Below are 27,205 nucleotides of genomic sequence, written 5' to 3'. Positions count from 1 at the left end.
AGAAGAGTGAGAAAGTTTGTATACTTTTGGTAGAAGTGTTGCCTTATATGTTGCATTAAGAAGTGCAATTTTAATGGTTGTAGCAAATTTTTTTTTTTAAATTTCTGGAACATTAAGATATTTCTCTGTAGACTGTATACAAGTCCTTCTTAAAGTCTGCATCCTAGCTTTACCACTTGTCCTGCCCCTTGGAACTGGGATCAACTCTGATGTAGTGAAGAGTGGCTCGGATGTATGCCCCAGTTTTTGTTTACAGTGCTATAGCCAGAACTTGATTTGTAGGGAATAAATAAACTGTTGACACCAAAGAGAGAGATAAAAAAAAAAGCCAAAAAGAGAATTCTATACACTTACAAACAGCTTTGAAAACAAGTGATGATGTGGGGAACAAATGAAAAAGTAACATTTTTGAATATTTTATTATCAATGAAATTCACGCTGAGACTTCATAGACAACAGATGAGGTTTTGGAGGAAAGGAAAAGGAGAAATATACTCTTTCCTTAAAAATGTAGAAAAGGAAAAGCCAAGATGTTAAGGACCAAGGCAGCTTAACCTTAATTGTTCAGAAAATGGTGTGGGGGTGGTGATGTTTATAATTAAAAAGAAAAGAGCTTAGACGAAAACATGGCTAGCAATATTCAAAATACATTTTTCAAGAATAAATCATGTCAAGCCTCTCTATTTTCTTTGCAGGAGAGGGTAACAGGCCTTGTAGATAGACAAGAAGCAGTAAATACATATACTTTTACCTTTGTAAGGCTTTTGATGCTGCTTTACAAGACATCGCACAAGCTGACTGTGATGAAATGGATTAGGTAACAGAAACAGGAAACTGAGCAGAAACCTGTACTAAGAGCGTGATTATCAATGACTCACTCCTAAAACAGAAGGATGTAGCAAATGCATCTGTTTAGGTCCAGTAGGTCCTGAATAATACAGTGTTTCCACTAACAGCCTGGAAAATGGAATCAAGAGCTTGCTAATGACATCTACAGAGAGCACCAGGCTCCGTCTGGCTGTAAGCAGATTGGGGAACAGATTTCGAACTCAAAGTGACTGTGACACACAGGTTTCACTCCACTGAAGGCAGGTGCAAATTCTTCCACCTAGGCAAGAGTAATGAACTAAACGAACCTGGGTAGGGAAGAATTGGAAGAGAGGGCAGATAACAAGACATGAACCACAGGTGAAAAAGGTGAAGGTAATTTCTGACACTTTTAACAGAAGTATAATCCATGAGATACATGGAGCAGCTTGTTCTGAATCTGTTGGAGTTGTTGAAACTGCATGAGTTCACAAAAGACATTGGCTCATTAGAAAAAGTTCCAGAGACAGGCAATGACCAGCAATCGCAAAAAGGTGACTTACAAGGAAAGATGAAGAGCTCCGGAGCTGTTTAATTTTTCCATTTTGGAGAAAATATCCCACATTCATGTATAAGTGTGATCTTTCAGATTAATAATTTTGATAGATATGGTGAGGGTATTTCTAATAGCACAGTTATTGCATTATGGCTAACCTCTTCTACTTTTCTTCTTAGTATACTTTCTTTAGTTGCGCCAAAATATATTCATACTCTGTCACAAAAGGTTAAAACAAAAATAGCAAGCAAAAATAGCTGAGGTATATTTGCATATCTCATAATTGTTAAGTATGACTTTTTGGACTGTCTGAGGTTTACAATGCTGAGAAAGGCATTTATTTAATTTTTTTAGAATACAGGGGACAAGCTCTTTGGTTAGTACAAACTCATGTAGCTCCATTGCCCTCACCTAGTAGAAAAAAAGACAAATAACTTTTTTCATTCCTTAATGGTCCTTGCTTGTCCATTGAATGAATAAATACTCTATAGGTATCGCAGCATGAGGAAAAGCTTTATATAATTAAGTTCCTTGATTTTTATTTTTTTTTTTAATAGAGAACAATATAAAATCAAGGATACTTGGGAAAACACAGAAGGAACCACTGAATTATATTTGCTATATGGTAGCTTAGAAGAATGTGTTACCACATCCTCCTGAGGAAGTAAGTTCCAAATAACTATCACTAAACTGGAATAAATAACTTCTGCCCCTCTAGGACTTACAGAAAGGAGCAGGAACACTAGGAACAGGTATTTTTTGCCTTGTGCAGACCCCCTGAGGATCTTGGCTCTTTCATTTACACTTCAGCAGTTTTTGTCATGCCATTGAAATGTTATTGCTTGAGTTGAACTGAGCCATGGACTTTGCCTTCCATGAAGGATTAAGTAAGTGTAGAGCGCTTATGAAGACACCCAGTGTGCTACTGGATCCCACCTGTGCTGGAGATTTCCTAAATATTATGGAACAGCTGGAATTTGTGAGCAGGCCTGTGGCAGAAGCAGTAGGCTTTCTGGTTTTAAGATCTGGTTGCAATTCCTTTGCAATAGATGCTTTCCTCTGATGATGCTTCAGCTGTAAGAAGAGAATGTGACTAAGAAGAAAATGTGTGTATTCCCAGAATTATATTCATTTCCAAGCCCTGAGCCTCTGTACCCACATATGTCCTTAAAATGAGAAAAGATATGCACTGATCCCACTCCCCACACACATCCCCCTTTCTATTTTCTGAGCCCAGGCTTCACAGAAAGAGACAGGGACTGAACAAGGGTGGCATTCAGAATTGATTCCTGATCTGGGTGTAAGGATGTGTTGTGATAGAGTTATGCAGGACTAGCCCAATTTAAGTCTGCTACCCCAAAAAGACTTAAAAAAAGTCCCATTAATTTTCTTGGTGAAAAACCATGGTTACAAGTATACAACTTGAGTAAAAAGTCTTACAATTTGTTAGGTATTTATATGTCTCCCTAATTTCCATAAGGTTATAAAAATCTTAAGGGATAGACAACAAATGCAAATGTCACAGGCCATCAGACGCACAGAATTCAATACAGTAAATCCTAATGGGTGTGAAAACCACAAAACTTTGTAGCAGAGTAGAATATATGGTAAAGTCAGCAGTTACACTTTTTTTAACACATAAACTGTCTGACACTTTATGCTATCTAGATGCTTTTTCAAAATAGTGGTTGTGGCTTCCTCTGCACTGACTAAATTAATCCTCCTAATCTGATAGTTGTTCTGATCCTGTGAGGAGAGGACTAGATTAATAAAATCACTCCTCCAATGTTTCCCTATTATTCACGCAATCCAGCTGACTGATTTTAGGGATCAAACAAGAGAAAACACAGGGCTCCAAATAAATATGACTGAATATTTCTCTAAAGGTCCTTTGCTATCTGATAAATTCTTCACTGACTCTTACAATTAGCACTATCTGGGAAAGGCAAGCAGCACTATGATTTCTGTTTTTTGGTTATAGTTCATTTACACAGTGTCACTCATGTAAGTGTGACTTCTCTGGAAGTGGTTTCTTGGTCGAGACATCCGTGATGCACACCACCAGCACATTGTAGAAGATCAATCTTTACTAATGGAAATGTGTAGAAGCATGACCTGCTTCAACGAGGACTTTGTGGATGCATTTCTCCATTAAGGAAATGGATTCATGACTCATTTGGATTAGATATGTAACTCCATCCTTATTAAACTGATTGGCTTCTGTCTTCCTCCCCTCTCTTCATAAATTCAGAAAACCTACATATACTTTTACATTTTAGTTTCTTTTTCCTAGTCCTCCTGCTGTTCAGCAGATTCCCCTTCTTCTTTCTCTTAGTGTGTCTTTCTCACCACTGTCCATTATATATAAACTTAACATTATCCTTGGACCTTTGTGTTCTTGTAATACTTCCCATAAAACTAATGTTTTCTGCATCTCCACCTCACTACCTGCATCTTTCCCTGTTAATTGTCCCGCTTCTTCACCTCCCACTCTTCCACTTTTTGCTCCATTGCTCCAGTCATACCTATGTTTCTTCATCTCTCTCTGGAACTCTTTATTCATTTTAGCAGCACAAACATTCTACACAACCTGCCATTTCATGTTTTCCTTGGTGACCAGTTTCTCAGTTCAGTTTCTGACCCTCCATAGTATTCATGAACATACCTTGCCCCCAGCTCAAACATACCTTGCCCCCCACTCCTTACACATGTATACCATATCCACTTTTCATGCTTATAGTTCCTCCCTCTTTTATGCATTATTCTCTACCAGTCTGCACCCTCTTTTCTTTCCACATTTTTCTCCTTTCCTGGTTGGACAAATCTTTCCAGATGCCTCCTTCAATTTTGTACCACCTAACTTCCTTTTTCTTTTTGGACAAATTATTATCTCCTTGCTGTCAGAAACTTAATATTGTCTCACACTTCTGGTGTTCACCAGCTTATTTTATCTTCAATAATGGATCTCCAAAAAGTTCTAGATGTTTCAGCTTATTTTTGTTATCCCTAGTTTTACTCCTGTGTATTGGTTTGCAAGATCATTTACACCCTCAACTCTCCATACCTTTGCTGATTTGTCTTTTCACAGAATCACAGAATGTTAGGGATTGGAAGGGACCACAAAAGATCCTCCAGTCAACCCCCCTGCCAAAGCAGGACCACCTAGAGTAGGTCACACAGGAACGCATCCAGGTGGATTTTGAATGTCTCCACAGAAAGAGACTCCACAACCTCTCTGGGCAGCCTGTTCCAGTGCTCTGTCACCTTCACAGTGAAAAAGTTTTTGCTTACGTTGATGTGGAACCTCCTGTGCTCCAGCTTGCACCTGCTGCCCCTTGTCCTGTCATTGGCCATCACTGAGAAGAGCCCAGCTCCATCTTCCTGACACTCGCCCTTTACGTATTTATAAGCATTGGTGAGGTCACCCCTCAGTCTCCTCTTCTCCAAGCTAAAGAGACCCAGCTCCCTCAGCCTTTCATTATAAGGGAGATATTCCACGCCCTTCATCATCTTTGTGGCTCTGTGCTGGACTCTTTCAAGTGTTTCCCTGTCCTTCTTGAATTGAGGGGTTCCCCACCTTATTCCTTTCAGAATGACACTAGGACTTCTGTGTTGTATTGATACATCTCATCTTCCTCTCTCACCTTTATTGACCAATTTTAAATTCTTTCATCATCCTCTCCTGTGTGCTGTTCTTTGCACTGCTTTTACTACCACAGATTGCTTTTCCTTGACTCTCAGCTCTAGTTAACTGAAACTACATATTTATTTTTGTGTATTAAATCCTAACTCCTTTTCTCACTACAATTTTTTTTTCTATATCTTTATTCAATTATCAACCTGCTAATTAGAACATTTTGGCATCAGCTTAAGCTTCTAAAATGCCGTTAAATATGAAAGACTCGTATTGTCTTAATTGAGTTTCAGTCCTCAGAACACTTCAGCTTTCTAGGTGCTCTCTAAAACATACACCTTACATTTTTAAGAATAAATTATGCAAGAATGCAGTGAATACTGCTGATAAGAAAGGTCAGCCATCCCTAATGACTGTCCACAAGCATATATTTATTGATTACTCATGCTATAACCTCTTCACTTGGGCTGTAACATAAGAATAGTATTGTCCAACATCTGAGTTGACATTTCTGTGGGACCTGTAAAGTAATGTATTCTTCATCATACTGGGGAGTATGTATATGTTCTGCATAGATGACTAAGTCTTCTTATTTTATACGCTTATTATATATGTTTATAAACCTAAAATTACAGAAGAGAAAGAGATGTTATCTAGAGACGATTCAGAACACTTGAGTTAGTCTCAACTCTGAATCAGCTCTTAAATTAGATTCTTAAAATTTGGGTAAACACTGTGATCAGGATTTTCAAAAGACAATTGTACTTGTGAATATTTAGGGAAGACTATTTAAAGGCTTGCAGGGAGAAACATATTTAGAAACTTACTACATCTGAAGGACTATGAGAACATTCGCTGAAAAAAAGAGATGATACTAAACAAGACAGTTTTTTCTTAGGACTTCCTACTCCTAGTGATGAATGTCAAAATATTAAAGTAAAAGCAGTCTTCATACTTGCCTCCTCTAATACCTCGAGTGAAAATATCAAATTATGTATTTAATCTTATCAAAGTTCATGAGTTTAAGAAATCTTAATTAATGCCAGCAGAATACTTTCCAACAGAAAAATGTCAACACTTTCATTCATCTTCTTGGATCGATCTCACTCTCATACAGGAAATGTCAGAATATCTAAATATAAATGTATAAATATTGACAATTTTCAGGGTGGATTTTTTTCATCTCACACCTAATGAAGCTGAATGACACTGAATTCATGAGTCCTCATCAAGCCTAGAGGGGCTTTCTCATCCCTGATATGTAACTTGGCGAAGCTCTAACATTATCAGATGAATAATATTCTCTCATAAATTCAAGTACATTAAGGAATGGCAAGTTTTCCAAATTTTGTGATACCTTAAAGATACTTGTAACACGAGTGCTCAATAAGAATATTACTAATAAATACATATCGAATGTTATTATTAGTAAAGAGTTTTGCAAAATGACATATGATACCTATGTCTAATTAGCACTCCAAAAAGTGATGGATGTATTTGAAGTTGAAATAGATCTGAGGATGTTTTTCTCCAAAGGATGATGAATATTTGTCCTTTAATTATTTTGCTAAATAATTTCCATTTGTGGTTCACCCTTTACAATAAACAGTGTCTGACGAGAAAACTTACACATAGTGAGAAAGCAAAAACTACTTATGATTCAAAGATAAGCTGGAAATTCTCAAAGTAAAACTGACAGTTTCACCATTTTTTTTGGCATTTGATATAAAAATTTCCTCCTGCAGACAACTGCCCAGGTCAGAACCCCTTAAAAATTCTTTCTGACCTTGAGGCTGCAGAGCAGAGCCTGAAGACCAAAAGGCCTGGATGTATCTTAAAGATTCAAAATTAGAAAGCCAGGGCAAAAGATCCTGAATTTATTTGGTCATTATCATTCTGAACTTATCCTCTCTGACTGATGTTAACATAGCATATCTATGTCCCCTAAAGCATAACCACTGACAATATCACTGTATCTAACTGCATGACTTCAGTCTTGAATCTGGACACATGCAGACGTTGAATTGGACTAAATGCCTGCTTGAGAATTTGAGGGAGACGGCATTCCCAGCTAAACACTGCAGGCCATTTAGAGTATGGGAACAGGAAAGTAAGTAGGGACATGCTCTGTATGAACAGAAGAGTGAGCTGGGTAGGGAATGGCAAGAGCTTTGCCTTTTGCACTTGCTGCCCAGTAGAGCTGCCTGTATTGAACAGGTTCTGGGAATGCACTGGTGGGATTTAATAGACCGATAACCTTTAAAAGGAATTCTCTCTTTAAAGGACACTTTTGTTCTTTCCCTGAAATAGTGGTTATGGAGAAGGCAGCCATAGTGGATGGGTAGTGGGGATGTTGATAAATATTTTTTTTATTATTCAAATTTTGAGAGTTTGTGCTTTGTTTTCAAATATTATCATGTTTTATTTGATGTCTTTCAGACACATTTGGTACAGAGATACTATGTAAAAAAAAAATAAATTTAGTCTGAGCGAAACATCTTTTGGAAAGCTATGCTGACATGCTTAGTGTTCGTATTTAGGAATTGCTCTAATTTGAATAGACTGACTCGATATTACATCAGTAAAAAGTAACACTGAAGAGACAGAACGATGCTACTTTGCCAAGTTTCAGAAGAAAATGCAAGTAATTCATTCCCCAAGACTGACAATTGACACATAGATATTAATTAGATGTGCAACTATTTCTGTTCATTTTTCCTAAACTGTTGTCTTAACATTTCCTAAAGGAATCATATTGATGATCTACAATGTTTGTAGATCATTTCTTTTGGAGAAGTAAAATGCTGCTGAAGTTCTTTGCATTCAGTATCACGCTATTATAAATGGCCACAGTTTGTGTGTGTTCAAATTAGGGCAACGGTCTTCCTCAGTCACAGTCTTACTCTCGCTCTTACATTCTCTCTTTATATATATGCTTATATAGGTATTACATGCATATATATATATAAGCATATGTATATATATGTACGTGTATACATGTATGCAAGTATGTGTATGTGTGCGTATACATATACACCCATGTATCATACACATGGAAGACACTTAATGAAAAGTCCACACAAGAATAGCAAATATAGAGCAAATATGTTATATAATGAAAGAAATCATACAGCTGATGACAGTGGATTATACTGTCAATTTATAGAAGATGTGTTGTATATGATTCCTTTCATCTAATATTTGTAAGTTCACTGCAGGCATATCCTCTAGTCTATTGCAGAAAGTTTTATTGATTCACAGAGGAATAGCAAATTCTACCTGAGGCAGCAGTTCTTTCAAAATGTTGTTGGTATCAGAAGAAAATAAAGAAAATTTCATTGTTAGATATGATTTGTGATACAATTCCTTTCTTGTGCTGAGTATTAAGGTCTTTTAAAGGAAGAGTTATTTACTGTCCACACAAAAGATATAAGGAACACTTCTTGTAAAAAAATCAGTCTTGAAAATTTGAAATTTCACAGTCCATTAACCTGCTATTAAAAACCAATGACAGGATTTCTTTCAGGAATGAACTTTGCATTGTGCAAGAATTTAGCTGTGATATCAGAAGAGAGAAAAAAACCCCACCCAAAATCACAAACAAATAATTTCCACAACACTATTCTTATCAAAGTCCATGCTATTAAAGAAATGAAATTGCAGCTGTATAAAGCTGAAGATACCGATTATGTGTAATGGTGCAGAACTGGGTTACATCAGCATTGAGTTTCAGGCAATTCACATTCCATTTTACCTACATTTGCAGAAAGTTGAGCCAGCATCAACTCCCACTTAGGATGCAGCTGATCACAGCCTTACAGAAAGTCAAACTGACAGTTAAGAGGAAGGAAAAAGGTTCTGGGTCATGTCTCTGCTGGGTTTTAATTCATTCTCATTAGGAGCAATAATATAACAGAGTGCGTGTTAGATTCTGAAACTGAAAAGCATGCATATGTATGCAATATGGTTAAATTGTTTGTCAGGATATAGAAAAGGCAAGTGAAAGAATTTTTGGATTAATTTCAGTAGGAAATGTGTGCCTCTGTTCAAACTGAGTCACTTTAGCATTAGGTAATATATTGCCTAGGTTACATGAACAAAGTATGATAATACCATCAGGTGCTCTGTCTCTTTTAATTGTGTTCATTTCAGAGGGAGCAATAAACATTAGGATGCTTTAATTCAGTTCATTTCAATAAACATTAGAGGCCCTTTAGTACCCCTTTCTGAAGTGTCCCACTTGACTAATTTTGGTCTAATTTAAACAGAAAGACTGGACATAAGATTAATTTAACTCTTTGCCTGGCAAACCATTCATTTTGAAGTTGTTGTCCCCAAGGAAAGCACTAATTACAGAAACAAAGAATTAGTATTAATTGCCATTCTAGATGGACACTGTAGCACCAAAGGGTCCTGCCAAGGTAGGCTGAAGAACTCACTGGAAGGATGCAGCACACAAGGAATACTTCCTTAGGTATTTAAGTGAACAGTTTCAGAGATCTTAAAAAGACTCCGCACATCCATAAATCAGATACAAGACTGCATGCATGTCAAATTAGCACTTTTGTATGGGTTCTACAAAGAAGTAATGATAAAACAGATTATACAATGTCTGATACTGAGATGATTTATTTTGAAAATATGAGACTTCCTCTTCTATCTTTTGGCAGTTGTAGTGGGTTGACCCTAGCCATCAGCTAGGCAAACACAGAGTCACTCACTCACTCCCCACCCCTAGTGGGACACGTGAGAGAAATGACAGTTTAATAAGTGAAACAAAGATTAAAAAAACAAGTGATGCAGAGAAAATCTCTCACCACCTCCCACAAGCAGACCAGTCAGTCTCATAGCAACTGCTACCTTGGATGACATCCCCTGCTTCCACCTCAGTTTTTGTTTCTGAGCACGATGTCATACGATATGGAATAGCTCTTTGGACAATTTGGATCAGCTGTCCCAGCTATGTCCCCTCCCAGCTTTTCTTCCACCCCCAGCCTATTTGTTAAGATGGTAGAGTGAGAAAACCGGGAATTCTTGAGTCTACTATGCAAGCACTGATCAGCAATAGCACTACTCAGCAATAGCACCGGCTCAGCACTGGTAAAGCCACATCTGGAGCACTGTGTCCAGTTCTGGGGTCCCCAGTACATGAGAGACATGGACATATTGGAAAGAGTTCAGCAAAAGGTCACTGTGATGATTAAGGGACTGAAACTATAAGGAAAGGCTGAGAGAGTTGGGACAGCTCAGTCTGGAGAAGAGAAGGCTCAGGGGGATCTTATCCATGTACAGAAATACCTAAAGGGAGGGTGCAGAGAGAATGGAGCCAGGCTCTTTTGAGTGATTCCTCTGAACAAGGAAACACTTTGTTACCTGAAAATAATGGAGTACTGCCACAGGTTGCCCAAGGATATTGTAGAGTCTCCATCCACGGAAATATTCAGAAGTTGTCTGTAGATGGTCCTGGGCAGCCGGCTGTAGGTGGCCCTGCTTGTGCAGGGGAGTTGGACCAGAGCACCTGCAGGGGTCCTTTCCAACCTCAATCAGTCTGTGTTTCTGTGATAACCAAAATATCGCTGCGTTATCAACTCTGGTTTAGCCAAAGATCCAAAACACAGCACCATTCTAGAGGAGCCCCCAGCGGGATGTTATGAAGAAGGCTAATTCCATTCCAATCAGACCCAGTAATGCTGGAAGTAAAAGCAATCCAAAGTTACTATTTAGGTACAGAACTCTTAAACTTCAATAGCAAAATATAAAAGAAGATGGAGGGAAGGAAGGGCGGAAGGGCGGAAGGGCAGAAGGAAGGGCGGAAGGAAGGGTGGAAGGAAGGAAGGAAGGGCGGAAGGAAGGAAGGAAGGGCGGAAGGAAGGAAGGAAGGAAGGGCGGAAGGAAGGGCGGAAGGAAGGGCGGAAGGAAAGAAGGAAGGGCGGAAGGAAGGGCGGAAGGAAGGAAGGAAGGGCGGAAGGAAGGGCGGAAGGAAGGGCGGAAGGAAGGGCGGAAGGAAGGGCGGAAGGAAGGGCGGAAGGGCGGAAGGGCGGAAGGAAGGAAGGAAGGAAGGAAGGAAGGAAGGAAGGAAGGAAGGAAGGAAGGAAGGAAGGAAGGGAGGGAGGGAGGGAGGGAGGGAGGGAGGGAGGGAGGAAGGAAGGAAGGAAGGAAGGAAGGAGGGAGACAGACCAAGGGACTGTTAAGTATGTTAAGTATTAATTAAAAGCTACCTGTTTTAAATAATATAATATTCATCCTGCTAGGAAAAAAAAAGAACAAACATGCCCCTTAAACATCAAGAAACTGAATCAAGCCCTTCTTGTAACTTTTTCCTGACAACTTAATCCACAGTGCACAAGAGTTTTGTTGCTTTAGTCATATAAGGGTAATAGATCCAGATAAATATAGTGAAATTCTCATAGTTTTAGATATTTCTATTTTGCTTTGTGTTATGTTACCACTTTTAAAGCTTTCTCTGGGTGACAGAGGCTTATTATGGACTCATTTTAGCTCCTGTTGAAGTTAATGGTTAACTTTTGGGGATTACAGCAGTACCACAATACATTATGCTATAATTTAAGAGTGTCCTATCAGTATTTCTATTGTAAAGAATGCCAAGCAATTGTTCTATCTTTTTACGTAACAAATATGGTATTTCGTATTTAACATAACGTACTTACTAGGTGTTTGGTAGAGTTAAGGGGAATCTTCTCATCAGCTTCCCTTGGATCTGTTTTTAATCTCATATCCTTTTATTACTTATTTTAAGTTCATAGTGCATTAATATTACTTGATCAAACACATCCTATCTATTTATCTGTCAATTAATTCAATCCATCTGGCCTCTGTTAACATAATACCTCAGCACATCACAATATTGCATGAATGTTATCTTTAAAATTTTGTGGCAAGAAGTCAACTAAGAACGATATCCTGCTTCTACTTTTTTCCTCCTAGGTCAGGAATTTTTAACCAGTTTTACAGGGAGTTGCAAATGTCTGTATCTGAGAAATGTGGTTTTTTTATTTATGAGTCATTTTCAATAACATTTTCAGTCATTGTTCAGTATACATGTACATCTTGACTATATTCCTTCAAGAATATGTGTATGCTCTCTCTCATGTTGTGATTGCTGATCTTGAGCTTCTGATTTCTAGGAAAATATATGAAATCACATTGGTATATATTAGTATATATAACATCTCTATACAAACATTTTGACTCGAGTAGACTGTGTATCCTTAGGTAGAAGAATAAATACTTCGGCATGCTGTGATAAGCTGTTTAATAAAATAAAATAATAATGAAACCCTTCTTTTCGGTCAAGGCTGTTATACTGCCATACGTTTTATTAGTCTGAAAGGTAGAATTCTTGGCAGAGAAATCGTCCCATGGGCCACATAAAGGGCACATGGTATAATTCAGCCTAGTGTAACTATAAATGACTAGAATAGAGTCCGAAAGGTCTGCTCAATTCAATATCTGATTTATGTTTTGTGCCAAGGTGAAGAGATTTTGGAACTGACCCAGACAGAAGGCAAGCTTCATGCTGCAGCTGTAACTGTCCAGCTGAGAGGGTACATGGAGCAGCAGTGTTGTCCAGTGATTAATTCAGCCAACACTATTCTTTTCATGGCAAGACATTTATTTTAATAGTTCTTCAGGTAGTCATATGTGATAGACATTTATAGATATGCATGCTATCTGCTATGTTTTGATTGAAAGTATATTTTTCTTCGGTAACATTTATCTGTGGAGTTCCTTATAAAAGCAAGGGGAAAGTCAAGTCTGTTGAAAGTGCAGTTAATGAGAAACTATTCAAATAGGGTACAATGGAGGGGAATTTTGTCTATTTTTACACACTAGCAGGAGCTATTGCACAAATGATCTGACTTTACTGGACTTGGTTAGTAGATTCTCATTTCATTCTTCAAATGTCCCTAGTTTCAGAGTATGTTCTGTATCTAACACCTAAGCACATACAGACTATGCAGAATATACACTTCATAACACATATAATGTAGAATTTAAACAGTTTTAATATATAACAACTACTGATCAGAAAAAAAATATTGCTATTTCCTGAAAACCAAAAATTGTTTTTGCCTCACAGTAGCTTAGGTACATACATATGTGTATTTATACATGGAGAGAGAGAGCAAAAAGAGACAGAGAGAGAAATTACTTAAATCCAGAGCAACTTTCTGTAAACATTTCCATTTATTCAAAGAACATAACTGCACTTGAACTAATAAAACTATTTTATAGGGAAAATATCAGTTTTCCTATTTTTAACTGATTGTATATGTGGGTGAATTCAAACCTTACAGGAATAGAGATTTTTCTAGAAACTGCATTTTTCCCAATTTTAGACAGAGAGCCAGGAGAATTTCTGATCTGATCAGTAGAACAACTTTTTTGTTAGTACTTTCCAGAAAGAAAATCTTTAACCCTTGGGAATAGACTTCTACTTTTATTCTAGACAGAAAAGTATATTTTGGAAACCAAAACTGGTTATTAAAATTTTCAAAAGAAAAAGTCTTTTTAAAGTAATTCTTTCATGTGGCAAATATGTCTCTATTTAAATCATACATAAACTATTTTCTTGTAGAAATATTTAATAGTATACACAATAAACAAATATTCAGTTCTTGAATTTTCAGTAATTTAGCTTATCTTGATAGTAAATATAGGACATAGAATAACATATTTATCAGTGCTTAGATTACAGAATAGTTGGATTATTTTTATATAGAGATGTTGTAAGCTTGACTAACTAATTGTTTGAAAAGCAGGAAAAAATCTTCAATGTTTCTTCCTGGAAAAATCAGTTTGGGTGGAAATTTTCAAACAAGTTATTCTGAGAAATGATATTCTAATGGAAGACACTCCAGAATGATTGCACACTGCCTGTTATTTTACTTTTTACACAGTGTTTATTCATGTATTTTAGACACTCATTTTATTTATATCTTTCCTTGTACTTGAACCTGTAAGCTGTCATGAACTGTAAGGCTTATCTGAAGGGGACTGAAGACACAAAGCTTGGATCATTTCTCACTTGTGTATCAAGTTTAATGCAAGTAGAGAGGATAGAATGGTTTTGTTTAGGTTTGGGTGTTATGTTTGTTTGTTATTCAATTTCCCAAGCTCCTATTTTTGGTGCTGATGGCTTTTCTTAATTAAAAAAGGCTCAACAAATATGTTTCTATTCCTCAAATAAACCAAGTTTTTTCTAGTTTTCTACAAAGTTTTGAACAGTTCTAGTGTGTCCTGTCATCCTGGGTTGTGAACTGTGTTGTGAAACAATTGAAACACTTGCCTTGAATAACTCTACTACAAAAAGTTCTAAAACTCCTATTACTTGATAATGCTAAGTATGACATAAAAATCTTTATTTTCCTTGATGGTGATATTTTGACAGACAAGTTTCAGCTTTTATTTAGATGTGATGGATGTTTTAAAAAGTCTATGTGATTCCTTGATGATTTTTGGGTCTGCAAACATCAGCACAACACAGAATGATCTGTTCTACTTGCTTCTCTTAATTCCTTTTTTTGTCACTATTTCAGTGGACACTTACTAGTGTATAATGTCAGTGGTCAACGGAACATGCTGGTGTTAAAATTTTGCCTTATGAGACTGACAACCAGAGACTTAATTAGCTTTGCCAGACATTTGTGCATTTGCATTTTTTTAAAGCAGTGAAGAAGAACTAAGAGAATACTATTTAAATTTTGGCAATAAACATACCTAATGGAGTTTTAAATGGTATTTAAATTATGTTTAAGTAGATCTCTAAACTCATTTGGAAAACAAATGATTGCTAATGCTTTAGATAAAAAGACTGCTATATTGGGTAATGATCTTTGAAGGGAAAGTAATATGGGTCAATAGAAAATTCTCTATCATATTAGTTAACAATTTATGTTTTATCTCAGACATTTTGAGGGTGTACTGCTTATTATGTATTTTCTTCATTCGGGTATAGGAGCTGCAGAAAACGTTATTGTGTAGACATCACAGCAAGAAACTTCATGCTGCTAATTATGTTTCTAGCAGGAAAAAAATATGTACAGGTCTTTTCAGGAGTCTTATTTCATTAAATGCTTCACTAAAAATAAAAAATTAATAATACTAATTTTGTGGATGGAACCATGCAGCTGGAGGCCGCACTAGAACTTGCTCTGTGTAAATGTTTCTGGAAGGAATACAAGGCACAGTCTTGATTTTGGATGTGTATATACATGACTGCCTTAAACTTGATGCTTGAGTTCTGGGTGAAGATGAATTTTAACACAAATTATTAGCCACAGCAGGGGGAGTCTCCTTGCAGAACAGGCAGAAACATTTTACCAGTTCCTTTGTAATTGTTAATAAATGCAAAAAACAAATTAGCTGGTACACTAGAGAAGAGAATATACTAATTAGCCAATGGTTTGGTATATACTTGACTAACAGTTCCAGTAGTGTGCAAACATTTTTGCTTGAATAAGAAAATATTTACCGCATCATCACCATTACAAGTTTCAGCGAAGATATTAAAGAAACATTCACCTTTTCTAAACACTCATTTGTTCAGATTTGTATCACTTCGTTAGCTTGCTATTTGAAAATATCCAGAGAGGGCTCCCTCATCACAGTCCTTAAATTTAAAGAAGTACACATATTTAGGTGTTTCTTTTTTTTCCTGCCATGTACTCTTTACAATTGCATCTGCAAATATGGTAACTGTGGTCGCAAATAGTAGGTTGAACATTTCAGTTGACTTTTTTATTTGTTATTGTCTGCTAAATTTATTGCAGTTCACCAGGAAACTTCTGTGTATGTTTTTGCTGTCTCTTACTCTCCTTCTTCTCACATCCCTGCAACATGTCTGCCAATAATAACGTGCCTTCGCACAACCATATGGGCAGTCATTTACACAAACATTATCATGCATAGGCTACATGATAGCTACACATCTCATTCCCCTTTCCACTACTGTCCTTCACTTGCAAACACTTAAATAGGCTCTTGTTCACCTTAACTGGTTACCATACTAGGAAACATACATTTGTCTTAATATTTATTGCGAAAAATGAAGTAGGCTGATAATGCTCTCTTGATGATACTTTCCTCCACGTTATCTGACATTCAGAAAATGGATGAATATATGTGTGACTGTGTGTTTGAAAGTGACTCATTATGAAGGTAACACTGGCAACACATAAAAAGAGTAGAAAAGAACAAGCAGCAGAACAAGTTTGTAAAGGAGCAGTGCATTCTAGTGCAGTAAGGGAGAGGAGTTCAGCAGTATTCCAGAGGGACCTAAGACCCCTTAGTGGAGCAGTAATATTCCTACCTCCAGGCAAGCGCAGTTTACCCTGTGGAGAGTGGTCAGGTGAGTGCGTTGCTATCTACAGCAGACCCCAAGCAGGTAGGTGCAAGTTGCATCACAGCATGCTGAGGTGAAGTATGCCATTGGTATCAGGACCTCAGTATAAAGTATTAATCAAGTGGGCAAATATCGCCAACAAATTACGAGCAAACCAGAAGTGACTTGGAAATGGCACATGCTTCTGAGCTCAGGTGAAGAGAGCAATAAAACTTTTTAGATTTTTGTCACAGAAGGTATGAGTTACCAATGCAAGAGCTCTGCAGGAGTCATGGCCAAAGAAGAGAAAAGGCTGTGCCTGAAGTTTGCATGAACACAGGACAGAAAGTGAATTTTTTAAGAGGTAACAAAATTCACATTGAAAACCCAAAAGAAGAGTAATAACCAACTACATTTGAAAACTGTTACTGTGATGTTTGTTGAGAGTGGAGCTTACAATAGCAAGGCAATGTCACAACAAATGTTCCTAAGAGTGTTGAATCTCCACTTTGCTGTCAGCAGTGGTGTGAGGAACAGGATGAAAAGCAAGCAGTGAGCAGAGCTGCTAAAGCTGTCTTTGTCTGGAATGCCTGGATGTTTAACTTACACATATTTTTTAAAGTGTGTCAAAATACGTCAAAATATGAAGCACAGCAGTACATCTCAGCCATATGTGAGTGGTCATGAAACTGGAAAAATTGATGCTCTGTTGCGTCCTTTGCAATGGGAATGTTACTCTGATGCTATTATTGTCAGCCCTACGAGCTCACATACTGTTGCTGCAGGGAGTCACTTGTGTTCTCTAGTTTCCAACACGCTAGGTAAAATACCGCCCTGCTGAAAGCAACAGGCTTTAAACTATTGATTTCAGTGACTTTCTTTAAATTGGTTGACCAAGGAATGCTTCTGCATTCCAGGTGGAGAGGTTTGTGCTGGCTACATACTGACCCTTTTTCCCAGTGAGGGAAATCCAGGAGTGCTACCAGCCCCTCCCTTTCTAGCCTTACTTTTTTTAGAAATAAATTCTGCACGTGGAGCTGTTGCACTCCTTGCCAGGTCTCTGATTCTCTGCTTGGTCAAGATGTGTTTGGTAGGGTTAAAATTTTCCCATAGGATTAAATCTTCTAGGTACATTCTTGTGCCTGTCTGTCTCCAGACACTTGCAGTGCACAGACATACTTGCTTTGTCTGATTCTGTGACTATTTGCTATGCAATTTCCTAATCTATTTTTAATTCACACACAGAAAATATCAGAATTTGCTACAAGAAGAAAACTCTCAAACTTTCTTCCTAGGAAAAGAATGTGAAAAACTGAAACCAAACGCTTTAGGTTTTCTTCCATTTGCTGGCATGACAACCACACCTCTGAGATGCTGCATTGCCACTTCTTTTAAATCTGGGTCAATGAGCACCTTTGGCCAGACACCTGACAACACACTGCATACTCCTTCAGAAGAAAGACCATGCTGTACCTAAAAGCAAGAGTAGACCAGAATAGAAAGAATGATGGATAAGTTGGAGGAGATTTTCAGACTTACAAGACAGAAGGGGAAATGAGAAAGTCAAAGGAACATTTGTGAAATGCTGTAAAGACAGTGATATAAACATGTTTTTCACATCTTTTACAAGGTGCAGGACTGAAAAAATACAGAACTATATTATAGCTATAATGCTTTGGCCCAGCAGAGGCAGCCCAGTATAGAATTTTATTTTTCCAGCTTAAGTGGCCTAGAAAAACTAATTTTTGGCATCAGGAAAAGGAAGGGTCACAGATTATTAAAGGACTGAGAAAGCATGTGTGCCTAGATCCACCTGGAAAAGATTGAAAATGCTGTCCCTAACATATACAGATATGTATGTACTCAGTGTATTTTCAAAAAGGATAGAGGCAGTTAATCAATATTTTTTTAAGGCAAAAGCTATAGGAGTCTAAAAATTTTCTTCTTAGTGTGAATAGATAACTTTGGTACATTATATTCCATGATGATCATTATTTATTTTTATTGTTTCCACTCAGAAAAGCTAAATGTATTGGAACAGATCCCTCCTGATGTGTTTGGCTCCTTTGAATTGTTGGACAGATCTGAAAAGAAAGTGGAAGCTGGCTGCTGTTGCCCATTCAGGATTTCCCCTGAGGTGTGAAAAAAGGAAAATCTTGGAAAAGACAGCATAGTTGCTCTCACATTTCCATGTCAGCTTAGCAATTATGTTAGGAGTAGCAAAAGACTTGCCTGCTCTGACTTGCACCATGACAAGGGCACCCCTCATCTTATGAGATGAGGAGACTGCTCTTAAACGTTCATCTGGGTCCCCAACAAATTTCCCTACTCAGGCATTATCCCGTGAGGACAAGATGTCATATTACGTGCAGAAGGGCAGGACTGAAAGATTAAATTAAGACATATACAAGCAATAAGAAAAAAAAAAAATGTTAATGATTTCAGCCCTGACCGTCTCTAAGCTTACTTGGTTTTACTTTCATAAATGTAAGGTATTTGTGAACTCAAAGAGCACACATGCGTTTAGAATAAAGAGTCTTGTATCAAGTTGATCTGCACTGAATGAGACCTAAGAAAAAAGCAAAACAAAATTAAATGCATCAGTGCCACAGTTGTGGCAGTCACTATAAATGTCCTTTTAAAAATGTCTTTGCAGATTTTAAAACAATGATATCAGACTATGGAAAGAAAGGGCATTAAATATGGATGAGCAACAAAAAATGAAACCTGAATCAAATCCCCAGATATCTCATCTACCTCTTACTTGCACATCTGTTTTCCTTTAGATAAGACAAAAAAAAATTCATACCGTATCACATTGCAGCCCTTTAATAATGGAATTAATCCTTTTAAAGAAGTTATTGATTTGAATGTATTTGTTGTGCCAACCTAACAATCAATCTTAAAAAGCTGGACAACAATATATTTCCTGAAAGATAGATACGTAGGATTTGAAAATACTGCTCAGCCCCTTCATGAAGAAAAAGCTGGTATATAGTACAGCAGTGCCTCCAGGATAAAATTACAATACCTTCAATGTAATAGAAAGGGCTTAAGTTAATACTCCTCTTGAATTCAATGACCAAACATTCAATGAGCAACCATATATGCAAGAGCTGATTTGAGTCCAAGAATAGGACTGATATCCATTAATCTGTTTAAACACTTAGCAAAACTGTGTGATAATTGCCTGAGAGTTGTGTCTTTAGGTCAATACACCTTGTTTGATAGTCCCTTAATATTTAAATTTTTTAAAGCTTTTGTAGATTTATTTTTGCTTTTCAAACAGTAAATGCATGTTAAAAGGGCTTTCTCTATCATAACTATTATTTCTAAATAAAAAATAATATAGCAGAAGTAAAGCATGGTCATCCGTCATGGACAATCAATCTTTGAAGCCAGGCATTGTCAAATTATAATTGTCTTTGGGAAAAGTTTTCTCTGGAACTATAGTAAGAATTTAAATATTGAAAAAAAGCCAAAGTTGTCAGTATGTTTTCCTTCTTTGCATTTTTAACATACTTTTTAGAGAAGTACTTGGCTATTATGAGCAGGCCAAGAACTGTCTGTATCACGGGAAGAGGAATTTTGCAGCATTTAAATCTAATTTTTAATAAAGCATTTGGTGGGAATGGCAAGACATTTCCCTCTGGAGGAAAGATAAATGCTTTTGTTTTGTTTGGACTTCCAGTACTCCGACTTTCTTTCACAAACTACTAATTAAGCTTTCGCAGCTCCAGAAATCTGGAATTTCACTTCAGTGTGACCTCAGAGAAGTACTGTAGGGAGTCATTGTCTAGGAAATCACGCGATACAAGCTTATTCTTGATATGTTACATCAAGTGATGATATCCCACTCTGATTTTAATTTCAAACAATTTAAAAAAAAAAGAACTAAAAGGGGTAAAAAAATAAACCCCAGTCCTTCCCTCATTCTGGATCACCATTTCATGAATGATATGAACCTGAGGTTCTTCCACAAAATTATTGTTTTGAGCAAAATGAAAGAGAACGCTTAAGAATATAATATTTTCATTTTGCCACTGTTTATCAGGCAGATGGAAAATGTGACGGCTCAGTGGTATGTCACTTCAGTTACTGGACCACATAAGGCCTTTCAAGAGTTGAGCTGCCTGATTATCAATACCTTATATAGCTTAATATTATATATTTCCTCTGATAATCGCAACTCAGGTAAAAGTATGTGCCAGTCTGGCAAGAAATTAATAAAGCTGACACAAAACCTATTTCAAGTGGGTATATTCAATACTAAATGTCACATTTTACTGGTTGACACACATTTATCACTTCATTTCACAGTACAGTAAACAACTCATAAGTCACTGGCTAATTTGATTGACAGTAGCCTTCGGCATTCTTTAGCAATCATGTAGTATACTGCACTAAGTCAGACTTTTAGGGTAATTGACTTCAACAATATGAAAAAAAATGTCCTATAGTCTGCTTAAAATGAAGGGAAAGGGGGAAATCAAAAATGCGAGAACAATAAATTATAGAAAGTTCTCATTTGAGTAAGTAACAGCTTTAATAGCTTTCTCTAAGAACTGAGTGCACTCAATTGAACATCTGCTTTCCAGCTGTGTATATTGATATATTACCAGGGTTTTATTCTCTTCTACTTTAAATATATCCATACGTTTTTCAGAGCTCCACTACCTGACTTTCTGACAATGCCTTGATTGTGAAAGATATAAAAATGTCAAAAATTCTGTAGGCCATTTTATGCCCAGGATATTATTTTTCAATTGAATCCAAAGACAGATGTCTATGAACAATTAAACCATTCTCCAATCACACCTTGTTCCAGCTGGGATCATAGAATTAAAAGGAAATAAGCCATCATGATTCACTTATTGCCGGAGTACCTAGTGTTTCCTGTACTGCTGATAGATTCTTATTAAACAATTCTGTCGATGGAAAATTAATATTGTCCGCTGCTTGAACTTTTAAAGTTAGTTCTTTGATATTAAATTTGATTTTCTTCTCTTATAATAATTCATACACTTAGTGACTGGCTTCAGAAATTCCCATTAGATAGAGATTACGTTATCTAAAGCTTACTAAATCCCACATCAGGTCTCAGGGAGTTTAGCTGTAAAGTAGAACACTGAAAAGATCTGTAGTGAAAAAAGGAACTTGCTAATCAAAAAAATGTAGCCTGGTGTCTCTTCTATTAAGGGAGAAATGGAAAATGTTTACTTCTTTCCCTCCACCTTAATATGAAATTACTTTTTTCAACTCTCTTTGCCACTGTTTTTTGCTTGGCAAGCACAAAGCTCAGAGTTATGTCTTTAGCAAGGGGCCATATAACATGAGCATATGAACCAAAATATCATCAGTATGTTTATGCTTTAGTGATTCACAACAGCTATACTCATGTTCATGTGGGGAACATTTAATTTCCAGACTGTGCCCAGAAATGTTGTTAATAAAATATTTCTGCACTTTGTAGATAGAGGGTTTATGATCTTAAGTTATATGTTCTGAAAGAAATACACACTTTCACCATTTTCCCTGGACACAATAGAGCAGACACAAGCAGCCTTTGTTTCAAAAAGCTAATATAAAATTGGAGAAAGCTACTGATTGATTTACTTAATTTCATTAAATGGCACCAAAAAACCATGATTGCATCTTTCAGAATCACTAGTGATTAAGAGGACACACTAAAATGTGTAAGTTAAATCTGTCTTAGTCTTGATAAGTTTTTGCCAAAGATTGACACACATTAAATTTCTGACCGTGGAAATTGCAATCTAGTGAGAAGTTATTTCCCTTAAAATGCTGAGGTTTTCAAAGCCTCTAAGGAGACAATTGAAAGATACATCCAAATAACAGAAAGATGGTGTAACTGTGTTTTCTGTACCATTTCAAGTTTGTATTAGGTGCACTGGTTTACATTACACACTTCTTGCATATGTCTATGCACACTTAACTTGAAATATGCAAGGTCAGCTTCTGCTCACAGGCTCCAGCCAAGCAAATCCTTTAAGCATGTGCTTAAATTCAGCAGAAGAATAATACAATCGACATCAATGAAACTCCACACATGTTTAAGTGATTTAAATGTTCACAGGTTCAGGGTAGTTTTATTTAGGATTTATTCTCTTGTGTCAGTGAGCACTAACACGACTTTCGATTTCCCATCTGCCCACTGTTTATAGTAGAGAAGAAATTTGTTGGGACAGGCCACTATCTTTTCTTTGGAACAACTAATCTGTAGAACAAAGGACTGCACCAGCCTTGCTTCAGGCTTGAAACAGAAACAGCAAACTTTGCATGGGTATAAGTTTATACCTTGTGTTCATCCCGTATTCCTCCTCCCTCTTTTAACTGTATTTTATCTAACAATATGGGGACACACAGGCTCAGGTATGCTTAAAAATCATGAATAATAAACCTATTAATTGACTAAATTTATGAGAAAAAGGTGGTAAACATCTATCTGGCAGAAAGAGGTGCTGAACTCCAAGGAAAACTAGATTCATATACTATCAGCTTTTCTATAGAGTTTATTAGAAGAGTTAACATATTTTTTTTCTTTTTTTTTAAATTGAAACAAACATATACCAGTTTCAAAAAGGAAAAATCCCAACTTTGTTTGCACTTAAAGAAGTTGCAAGTTTTCTTTTTGCTTTTAAGAATAAGATTTAGAAGGAAAAAAACATTGGAACAAAACTTTCTAATTCTTTCTGCCCACCTCATCCTCACTTGGATCCAGCTAGGAGTATGCCATTTAGCATTCAGCATGTTGCTTGCTAAAAACCTGGCAAACTCAAATGAGGGGACATTATAATGTCATTGAATACTTCCATCCAGAGGTCCTTGCATTTATCATCAGGGGTTTGAGCGTGGAATTGAGATGTAGAAAATTAAAGGAAAACATAAAAATGGCAGAAAAGCGAAATTAAGAATTCCTGATATTTTGACCTCAGACCCTCCTTCAGCTCCAGCAGTTCACCTGCAGTTAAGGCTTGAGACATTATAACTGGATATTCAATTGATGAAAAAATTGTTCTCCATAGATATAGCACACCTAAAATCTCCTGCTAAATGTGGAATAAATCTTGCTGACTGGTGTAGAAAAGTTTTTTTTAAGCAACTATTTATTCTTTTCTCCAAATCTGTTATATGTGGTGAAAAGTTACCTGATATTTGCTGGTTTTACTTCAGTCCATTGCATTACTTTTCAGGCTTTTTTTTTTTGTCTTGAAAAATAAAATCTGAAGATATGCTTAAAAATCACATCCTTTATTAAATATTCAAACACTAATAATTTGTGTCCAGTAACGGACCTTCTTGTTCCAAAGATATGCAAATTATACTTTTCATATCTTAAAAAGTGTGACTTGAGGAACAAGGTTGCAACATGTATATTTCATCCCTAAGGTGCCCTAAGCTTCCTCTGCAGTAGAGTTTTTTTCAGAGGAGCAAAAGAAATTTCCCCATAGGTGCATTGAGAGCTTAGGTACATTCACTTTCACCCTGGAACTACTGAAGTCCCTGTATGGGTTGTAACATCATACTAAGGTGGTGAACCTAAGTGCCTTCACAAAAGTGGCAATACAAAGCAGAAGCTTTGTGTCTTATTTTACATATTCTGTATTTTCTATGTATTTATTGAATCTTAAACAACTAATAACAAGTAAATAATTCATCTTCCCTCAGGATTAAAATGCTCAGAATCTTCATGATTAACATCACTGGCTTGTATTACGGGTCAAATTTGACAAGATCTGTCAAGAATTCATACTGGTTATTGATTTGGATTATTGATAAACTAAAATTATATTAAAAATAGATACGACTTTATGTGACTGAAAAGACAGTGCCTAATAAATTGTGACTAGTTTAACATCTGAAATCAGAAGAGTGACATCCTAATTAGCATTCAAAGGGATACTGAGGTAGAAAGGTGTTGCTACAGGAATGAATGCTAGCAGTGTGAAAGATTTACACTTACATCTGGGAAAGTCACAGCATATTGGATGAGCTCCAGCAGGTAAGAAACCATTGTGTAGGAAAGGCAAGTAATTGTATGTCACAGGATCAAAGGAGTGCTGGAAATGTTAGAGGAAATTACTACATGAGTTTAGAAGAAAGGTTTTTCTCCCTCATGCAAGGCGTGCACTGGCCGTTGTATGTGGACGGTAAAAGAGACGACTGCACATCCTAAGGTAGAACATGAGTAAAAATGTCAGGAGGCTATGGCCAAAGTGATTAGGGAAGCAGGTTGCGGCATACAGATCACAGTGCTCTTTGGCATATGAGAGAGACTTACAATGAGAGGTTTCAAACCAGGGATCAAGGGAAATTCCCACAAGAGGTAAGGGCTAAAGAAAGATTAATCTATTTTGTGTAGTGGTAGGATGGGTTTTGCTTTGGCAAGTAATTCCAGGTTTGGACCTAAGCATCAAAGCAGCTTTTTGTAAGGGGTATAGGGGGATGTAGTTTAGTCTCTTGATGATTTTTTGCAAATAAAATTTGATTTGGTTAAGATAGCTCAAAAATATTAATAAATGTGCTAAATGAAACGGTTTTCTGCCCTGAGATAGGTCAAATGTTGATTAAATTACCTTCAACCTGTCTTCAGGGGTTAAATTTAGGTTCTTCAGCAAAAGCTAAATGAAAAACTCTTCCTGCCTCCAAAAGCAGCAGCTTGCCAGGATGTTTATCTCAGTAGCAAAAGTCAGGCGAGCAGGAACTTGAATAAAAATCAAATACCGACTTCAGGATTTGGAGTTCTGAAATTCCTTGAGATTAGTCTGTCTTGGTTTGCCTTGAAATTAATGATGGCAACAGAATTGATTTAGATGAGAATGTAGTGAGCTTAACCAAGAGCAAATCTGCAAATCCTACTCTATGAACACCTAATCCTGAGAGATTAAGTTACAAAAAGCATTTGTAGGATTCTTTTTTTCAGCTTTCTTCCCATGGAGCTACACTCTAATGAAACAAACAAGCATTTTGCAAGGATGAACTTGTGTAATGAAAAATAGTCTCATTTTCTGCTCTGGAAATGAGTCGCACATACTAAATCTGTGTTTTATATAAATATTTTATGTATTAATACACAACTAGGACACTGTCTATGTAAGGTAAGGTACACTTACTCACTGGAATAGAAAGTGCTAACCATCCACTTTAATGAACTCCTGTTGTTTTTAGGGGAATTGCAGATAACAAACCAAAAGATCCTGTCGGTGAACTTATTTATTTGATTCAAAATATGAAGATCAATTACTACCCATCTCATATTCCTCAATAAATTTATTTCATGATTGCAAAAGTTAATGGCTTAGTGATTATATGTAATTTAAAATACTTTTGAAAACTAATGTTGACCCATGCCTCCACTTATCACAATGTGTAGTCTATTCAGATGAGAAACCTGGAACTAAGAGGCCTCAGAGTCGTTTGAGAGTGTGCCTAACTGCGAGGACACATGCCATGTGCTGGCTGTTGCCCTCAGGACCAAAGGATGGACACCAATTTGTTTCATCTGTTGATATAGTTTACATTTCCTTCCAGAGCTTTACGTCCCTTAATGAATTGACAGTGACTGCAGAACTTCTCCTTATTCAAGATATTTTTGCACAAAGGGAATCTATAACTCCCCTGCTAAAATCTTTTATGGTTTGAAAGTGAGAAGGCTGAAGAATAGAGTTGATCCTGCTGTCTCTCCAAACGCCATACACTGCTGCGCTGAAGTTATGTAGTATTTGTTGCCTTTGTTTGAACTTTTTCTTTTCTTTTCCTTTTTTTTTTTTGTGATTTCCTGATTATGAGGAGAAAATATTGTAAATGCAGGGACAGAATAAAGGTTTTCTCCAGTTATATTTTTTCCCTTTATCTCAAATAAAGTTTCTAAATTCAAAAGCAGCACTGAATTTGACAATGGCATCATGCTTGGTGTTACTACTTCATCTGCCTTGTGATAGTAGTCTTTACACCTTTCTCAAACTTTTTTTCAATTACTATTTCTAACTTCTATTTGCTTTCTCTTTTTGTAATATGCAGGTTCATACCTAAAAAAGATACTCTGACTGAAGAAAAGACTCTGAATCCTCATGAAATAACATTAACACAAAATAGGAGATTTTAAGGTACTAGAGGATAACAAAATAAATCTACCTTCTTCCTTTTCTTCAAGAAGTCAAACTTCCCTGATACTCAGCTTTTATTAGATAGCACTTATTCTTCAAGTTTTTTACTTAAATAAAGTAGGTGCATTCTAGTTACATCACACTGGAAAAGGATTTTGCTACTACTTAGAAATTTCTGACAAATTGTAAAACAAGTTCGTTAACTATAGAGGTTTCTGCAATTCAGACAACTATACCTCTTCATTCACTGGAAATGAGAAATGAGTCTTTTGTCTGTATCACTTGTTTACCTGGTTTTCATTATATGTGGTTCTTTAACCTGGTGAGAATGATCTGAAGCAGGGTTTCTGTTAAGTTCTTGTTTCCTAAGCAATCAATACAGAAAATGGGACTAAGGGAAGAAACCCAAGGTAAAAAAGGAACTTTGACATGACTACTTAGTTACATTTTCTCTCCACTGTTCATGTAGTTAAGGAAATAGGAGAATAGAGACTTAAAATGGGAAACAGAAAGAAATGAAATGCTAAATATCATATTCTATGTAGTCCTATTAATTGAGAGTAGAAGTCTATCTCCAGTATAACTTAACTTTAGTTTTATGTGAAAGGAAGAAGTATAAAAGAAGCAGTAGAAATGAGAAGGAAAGTGCAGTCTGGGCTTGCTGTCAGAAAATTCTAGAGCTCGCAGGATCATGGGCGAAGGACCTGTGCTATGTAACTAACCCAGAGCAGTTAATA

The sequence above is a fragment of the Leptosomus discolor genome, chromosome 2 (genome assembly GCF_034619465.1).
Source record: "Leptosomus discolor isolate bLepDis1 chromosome 2, bLepDis1.hap2, whole genome shotgun sequence".
NCBI lineage: Eukaryota > Metazoa > Chordata > Aves > Leptosomiformes > Leptosomidae > Leptosomus > Leptosomus discolor.
Note: the sequence above shows the minus strand (reverse complement) of the source record.